Source organism: Hyaena hyaena, unplaced genomic scaffold (genome assembly GCF_003009895.1).
Source record: "Hyaena hyaena isolate Hyena2069 unplaced genomic scaffold, ASM300989v1 scaffold_1134, whole genome shotgun sequence".
Lineage (NCBI taxonomy): Eukaryota > Metazoa > Chordata > Mammalia > Carnivora > Hyaenidae > Hyaena > Hyaena hyaena.
This window is the reverse complement of record NW_024081765.1, coordinates 460,604-468,238: the sequence shown is the minus strand read 5'-3', so window position 1 is coordinate 468,238 and position 7,635 is coordinate 460,604.

Below are 7,635 nucleotides of genomic sequence, written 5' to 3'. Positions count from 1 at the left end.
TTTTAATTTGGTTGTCATTATATCTGTATTAGTAAATAAATGAAGATGGCAGAAATACGTTATAAATCTGGTAAGTGCTTATATGTGATAAACTTCATCGGAGACACATTTATTAAGAAGATGGACATTGTTTCATTTTCAATTGATTCATGTATTTATGAATATCACTGTCAGAATGGAACAGAGTGTTATTTTTTTTGTTAATGTTTTATTTTATTTTTGAGAGAGAGAGACAGAACACGAGCAGAGGAGAGGCCTAGAGAGAGGGAGACAAAGAAACTGAAGCAGGCTCCAGGCTCTGAGCTGTCGGCACAGAGCCTGATGCGAGGCTCTAACTCACAGACTGTGAGATCATGACCTGAGCCGAAGTCAGAAGCTCAACCGACTGAGCCAACCAAGTGCCCCCAGAGTGTTATTTCTTTCCTCACTTATGAACACTGGAAAACCTTGTTCATCTGCATAGGTAGAAGGAAATAGAAGGAATTTTATTATAATGTTGTAACCCTATTCTTGGTATTCCTCTGAATATAAAATTGTATGCCAAAATATCACATACTTATCAAAAGTTATTTCTAGTGCTCTATCAGCTAACAACTTGACTCCTTTAATTTCACTGAAAGCAAAGAATTATAAACAACCTGCCTTGTGAAAGACTTTGTCACCTAGTCATTAGAAACATTCATTGCCTCAGTTTCTGGGAACTATACCAAGACGGCTTTACCAGTATCGATCAAGTAACTGTTAATTATCCCTGCTATTCCTTTACTTTGAACTACCTTTTTTTTTCAGTCCTGATACACTCAGAAAAGGTTGGGAAAATAAAAATGTTCATTTTAATTCATTTTTGCCAGTATGTTTTTTTTAAATAAAATGTTTTTATTTTATCATGCTTTGAATACATTTTTGTGAAAACTTGGAGCTGAATATTTGCTTCATTCCACTTTTGGAAAATGTTCACCCTTTACCCTACTGGGCACAGCTAGTCTAACCAATCAAATCAAAATGACTTTTTGATAGAAAAAAGGTCTGATGTTATTTTTAAATCCAAAGATGTTATGTATCACTGTGACAACATCTGACTTCTGAATTCTAGCTCTAAGCGACGCCAGGTAGATAGGGAGGTAGGTAAATAGGTAGTTATAAGGATAGATCAGGCATGGAGATTTGCCACAAATATGCTACCTCCTGACCCTCCATATTTTTCAGTCTCTGTCTTTGCTTTGCTTCCAGTGGGGCTCTCTAATGAGAATCACTTGTTCTTTGACAATAGTTGGTGAAGGAAAATGAAATGATTCGTGGAAGAAAATATAACCTCTGCCACCCAGTTTACAATATAATTAGAATATAACACCTTGAGCCAAGTGGTCCCTTTCTAATGTCACCCTTCATTCTTAATAAGCATACGTTTAAAGAAGAGAAAGACCTTAAGTTTTCAGCACTTTGGTTACAGGAGTCTTCCCAGACAACAGTATTCAAAATGATCCCTTCATTTTGTTTGATGGAGCTTTTCACACCATGGGGCCAGGCTGATGAGCAGTAGGCCTTTCTTTTATAAAGTAGGAGACTGTTTTTAAAGAGGAGATATTAAAGAACCAGGATAATGCTTCAGCCACAGACCCATCCCAAAACAAAAGAACACATAGATGTTGCAGACTAGGAAACCGATATTTCTTAAAACTATTGCTGCCACATAGACCTTGGAAAGGCACACACCCCAAGCACATGTATTCTGTGTGAAGATTGACTACAGGACTATAAGACTTTCTGAATGTAATTTTAGCAATAGAACCATGCAGACTTCATGCACAAGCAGAGTGAAGGACTACCTGCTTGGTATGATTTTAAGGGCTTACGATGTTTCCTTCAGTCTCACTGACCCAACTTTTGATGCCTGACATTCCACTATCAAAGATTCATTTTACTTTCATCACCTATAAGTGTTCTTTCAACCCCCAGAGAGATATCATTGAACCCTGTAAGCCTCCTGTATCTTAAAACCTTAGGGTGCATGAGATTTTAGTCCTCATCTAAAAATAGAAGAGCAGAACACATACAAAGATTGGTGGAGGGGGAAAGAGATAAGAATACACAGCTGTACTGAACCTAGCCTGACTCATTTTGGCCAGAGCTGGGTGTGCTGTGGCTCCAAGGATCTCTCGACATGGGTACAGAAGTTTCTATGACTGGTCAGTTCAGATAGCTTAACCGCATCAATGATAGTCCTGGCTTATCACATGCTATTAGGTTTCAAACCCCCTCTATCTTCTGTACATAACATACCACTGCGTGATACCTTGAAATGGTCCTATGTGTTAGGCGTCATTATCCCACTTTAGGAAATAGAGGTCTTCTTGATCACACGGCTACTATGCTTGTCTAGTTTCAAAATGCATGGTCTTTGTACTCTATGTCAATTGTCTTAATCTATAAGACTGTGTTATAGCACCCAGATGCCAGGTACCCTCTCACTCTCATTGTTAGCTTCCACACACAGTTCCTACTAAGCAATGTATACAAGCAAAGATGACTTGGGAAGGATTCTAATTATGCATGTGTAAGCTACCAACCACAGGCAGAGCTCTTGTTCTCAGCTTTTTTTTTTTTTTTTTTTTTTTTTTGGTCTTTTTTTTATAGTCCTTCTGCTAGCCCCCTAAAAAAGGGAAGTTCATGTTTATCTAGTACTTAGTAGGTACATCGTTCCTTGCTATGGCCGAGTAACATTCCGTCGTATGGCCAGACCACATTTCGTCTATCCATTCATCAGCTGAGAGACCTTCATGGCTATTGTGAACAGCGCCCACGTGAACACTATCTGCAAAGTTTTGTTCTCAGCTTTTTTTTTTTTTTTTTTTTGGTCAGGAGATGGGACAGTTTTTCCTTCCTACGTGAAGCCTTGTTGGGTCTTGTCTCCTCCTTCCTAGACATGACAATCTCCTACCTCGAGCACCTTTCCCCTCTATTACATAGAGAAATCCTCATCTAGATAAAAATTCTACCCTGACACCACATACCTTTGTTCAGTAAACCAAAGCCCTGGCAATCATCAGACCCTACTCACTTTAGAAAACAATTTAGAAACCACATCTAGCGTTTTTAGCCTGTTCTTCAAGAGTCTCAGGCTCATCTTAAAAGGATCCTCATGAAAGTGTCCCCCAAAATGTGGGTTTTCCCTTCAAGGAATTCTCAAACTAAAGTCTAAGAAAATAAAATGTTCTGTGTTGTTGGCATTAGAGTTTCATGTTCAGTAGATAAGAGCAGGCAACAAGGCAGGAGATGGTTTGTTAACAGTACCCTTGCTTGCTAAATAGAAGCAGGTTATTTCACTTTGCTTTTTGTAATTGTAACACTTCCCCTATCTGTTTTACAAAAGTGCTGAGGATCAAAACAAATTATTTGTCTTTTCTTTCTAAACTATTTGCTCTGAAAACTATAAACGATTGTATAAGTAGAAATTATGTTTATCATCATTATTCCAAAAGGTTTACCTTAAAATAAGTCATGATATTCAGCAGATGAGTCATCTGAAAATAAATTCTCAGTCTACAAAAAGATCAGTATTTAATTGTTTACTGAATAAACACAGCTAAGTGTGCGGCCAGGGTTGAAGCCACTGGCTGAAAGGAAAAATTTTGAGTAAAATATTATCTAAACTCTTTATTATGGCAAAAAAATGTTCTTTAGAGTTTGGGCCCTGAAACTTTTTTCTTTCTTTTTTTTTTTTTTTGAGACATAATTGCCGAAAGCATTGTATAATTTTAACATGCATAATGTATAGATTTGATACATTTATACATAGCAAAATTTTAACTGTAGCATTGGCTAACTCCATCACCATCCCATAATTCACATTTCCTTTTTGTGGTGAGAACATTTAACATCTACTGGCTTGGTAACTTTCAAATATTTAGTATGGTATTACTAACTATAATCACCATGCTGTACATTAGATCTCCAGAACTTACTCATCTTAAGCTGGAATTTTTTATCCTTTAACTATCTCCCCATTTCCTTCACCCTCCAGCCTCTGACAACCACTATTCTATTTCTAAGGAGTTTGGCTTCATTAGATTTCACATACAAGTAAAATACAGTACTTGTCTGACTTATTTTACTGCACATAATACCTTCAAGGTCCATGGTGTTGCAATTCCATATTGTGTGTGTGTGTATACATATATGCACATATTACCACATCCTCTTTATCCAGTCATACCTCATATCACTTCCTAGTCATCTGTTGACACTTACGTTATTTCCATATCTTGGCTATTGTGATGAACATGTAATGGGCATGGGCGTGCAGGTCTCTCTTTGAGATCTTTTTTTCCCAACTTCCTTTGGATATATACAGAGAGGTGGGATTGCTGGGTAATATGGTAGCTCTATTTTAAATCTGAAGAATCTCTATGCTGTTTTCACACTGTGGCTGTACCAATTCATACCGCCATCACCAGTGCATGAGAAGATCCCTTTTCTCCACAACCTCACCACTACTCATTGTCGTTTCAAAGACAGCCATTCTAACAGGTATGAGGCAGTATCTCATTGTGGTTTTTGTATTTCCCTGACAATGAGTGATGCTGAGCACCTTTTCATGAGCCTGTTGGCCATTTACGTATCTTCCTTTTTAAGTCTACCCTTTTTGAGTCTAGCTTCTACACCTACCTCCTAAACACCATATACTTTCTTATCTCCATGACATCGCACATGAGGTCTCCCAAACCCAAGATTTCCTTTCTGGTCTGTTTGGTGTACTGCCAGTCATCCTTGAAGACCCAAATCTGACCTCTGTAGGCAAAGTGAACGTCAAATCCTCACTATTCCTGTAGGGTTCTGTGTGCGCAGCTACTGCTCTGACTACTACTAAGTGTATGCATTGCTGTTTTTTGTGTTTTGTTTTGTTTTGCTAAGTAATTTGTTAGGGTGTTTACATTGAATGTCTTACATTCTCATGATTAAAAGGTAACTTTTTTTAATTTGTTATTTCAAGTTAGTAGCGGCTATTTGTTAATTGTAGTTTATATTCCAACAAATGTCATATATCAACTTTTGAACAAATTAACATCCTGAAAATTTGACTTATGGTAAGCATGGTACTTGCCAGTTGAATAGATGGCAGTCTCTCTGTTTACGGAGATAACCACCTAGTGAGGAGGCAGGCACGTAACCAACATATGAAACTAGAAAGGCTTAACATCGAGCACGAGAAGCCTGAGATTATCTAAGAGTCCATAGAGGGAAGTGGCCATGTATACACCACTCAAGGAAAGAGGGAAACATGAAAGAGGGGAGGAGCTTAATGAAGCAAAATGTCATTTCCCCATGACAAACAGTGGAAATACACTGTACCTATACAACCAAAGCTTTGGGTCACATTGCAAACTTGGGTTTGCTTTGTAAACTGGTGGGAAATGTTAGAAGGTCAAATGGCAGTGGACAAAACATTTATTAAAGATCAATAATTTTGTCTGTAGATCTGCTCTAAATCTCAGATCTCAGGGCACCTCGGTGGCTCAGTTGGTTAAGCGTCATACTTCGGTTCAGGTCATGATCTCGCGGTTCGTGGGTTCGAGCCCCGCGTCGGGCTCTGTGCTGACTGCCAGCTCAGAGCCTGGAGCCTGTTTCAGAGTCTGTGTCTCCCTCTCTCTCTGACCCTCCCCTGCTCACGCTGTCTCTCTCTCTCTCTCAGAAATAAGTAAAAAATTTGAAAAATTTAAATCTCAGATCTCAACTAGGAAAAGTCACCATCCTGCTCTGACAGTTTCACCTGCTTTCTAAATGGAACACGAGGATGTGAACAGCGTATCTGGGATAAAGGTGACCACCTGACTCTCCTCCATCTTCAGTTGGGCTTTTTCCCCCATTACTCCACTGAAAATCTATTTTTAGGTTTTCCAGGACTATGAAACAGCAGACATTTCTACCTTTCTCCCTCTGCTTCCAACTCCAAACAGAGTTATTTGACAAAATGAACAGTGGCTATGACAAGTCACCACAACACACACCTCTATCCCCGTCTTATTATTGCTAGAATCCAAATTAATGAAATTACACTCTAAGACACGTTAGCATTGTTAGATACTAGGAAAATATATCAAAATACATAGTATCCAAAATGTTAACATTTTAATTAGATTTAAAAAAGCTTTGCATAAGTTAATAAAGGACACAAAAAATGTTATTGAAAACTGTGCCGGTAGGAAGTTGTAGCTGGGGAGATTAGAAACATAAACATGTTTTTAAATGCTGAAGCCATGGAGACGAGTGTTTGTCTAAGCTGTTTTGTTTTGTTCGGTTGGCTGGTAGGTAGGAGGGAGAGAAGAGAATCTTGGTAAAAAATGTACAATTCTAGTATATGTTATATTTAATATATGACTTTAGTATACACCAAAGTTAAGAATGTAACACATTTTAATCGGCTCAAAATTGATATTTGACATTTGCTGGAAAGGTTCTATTTTCATGCAACAAAGTCAGTTATTAACTTGAATTCACAAGTTACCAAATGATTATACTGTAATAGTGAGAATTTGAGATAGTCCACATACAGGGACTAATGCACCACTTAGGAACAAGTGGGTAGACATTGTATACAATTGTCAATGGCTGGAGTAGTCAGAACAACAGACACACATGCAGAATTCTGCAGATGTAGGGCAGACCGTACAATTCCCTTCACCTAGGGAAGTTAGATTTGGGTCTTAAAGGATGACTGGGCATTCCAACAGCCCAGATAGGAAATTCCAGGCTTTGGAGACAGAATGTGCACAAACATGGTGATAAAGTACATGGCAGTTAGGAGGGCAGGTATGGGTAGAGAGAGAGGAGTTAAGATTGGAGAGGGGGCAGAGGCCAAAAAGTCTGTACAACCCTTTACATCAGGAGAGGGCATTTAGATATTTTATCCATTTTTTTTTTTCCTACAGCCCAATGGTTTCTACCCTAGATGTACACATGACTGAATTGGGGAAATTTTTTTTTAAATGCTTATGGTTGATCTCTCTCACAATACATGCAAACAAAGAGCCAGGTTTTGCAAATAAAAATACTAGATACCTAGTTTAATCCACCTTTTTTTTAGTATAAGTATCAGTGCAAATTTTGGGACACATTTATAATAAAAGTATTTATTGTTGACTTGAAATTCAAGTATGACTGAGGGTTCTATTTTTGTTTCCTAGGAAACCTGCCCTTTCAGAATCAGAATTTCTGAGGTGGTGCCTCGCCAGTGGGGCTCTCGAAGTGATTTTTACATGCAGGCAAGATTAAGAACGCCATGCAGGCAGGTCTAAGTGATGGACAGTCAAATAATTTCAAACAAGGAAGTGACTTGTTTAGAAAGATCACTGAGGGGTGCCTCGGTGGCTCAGTGAGTTAAGCACCTAACTCTTCATTTCACCTTAGGTCATGATTTCATAGCTCATGGGTTTGAGCCCCATGTAGGGCTCTGTGCTGACAGTGTGGAGCCTGTTTGGGCTTCTCTCTCTCTCCCTTCTCTGCCCCTCCCCTACTTGTGTACTCCTTTTCTCTCAAAATAAATAAACTTTGAATGAATGAGTGAGAAAGGAAGGGAGGAAGGGAGGGAGGAGAGAAAGAAAGAAAGAGAGAAAGAGAGAGAGAGAAAGAGAGAGAGAG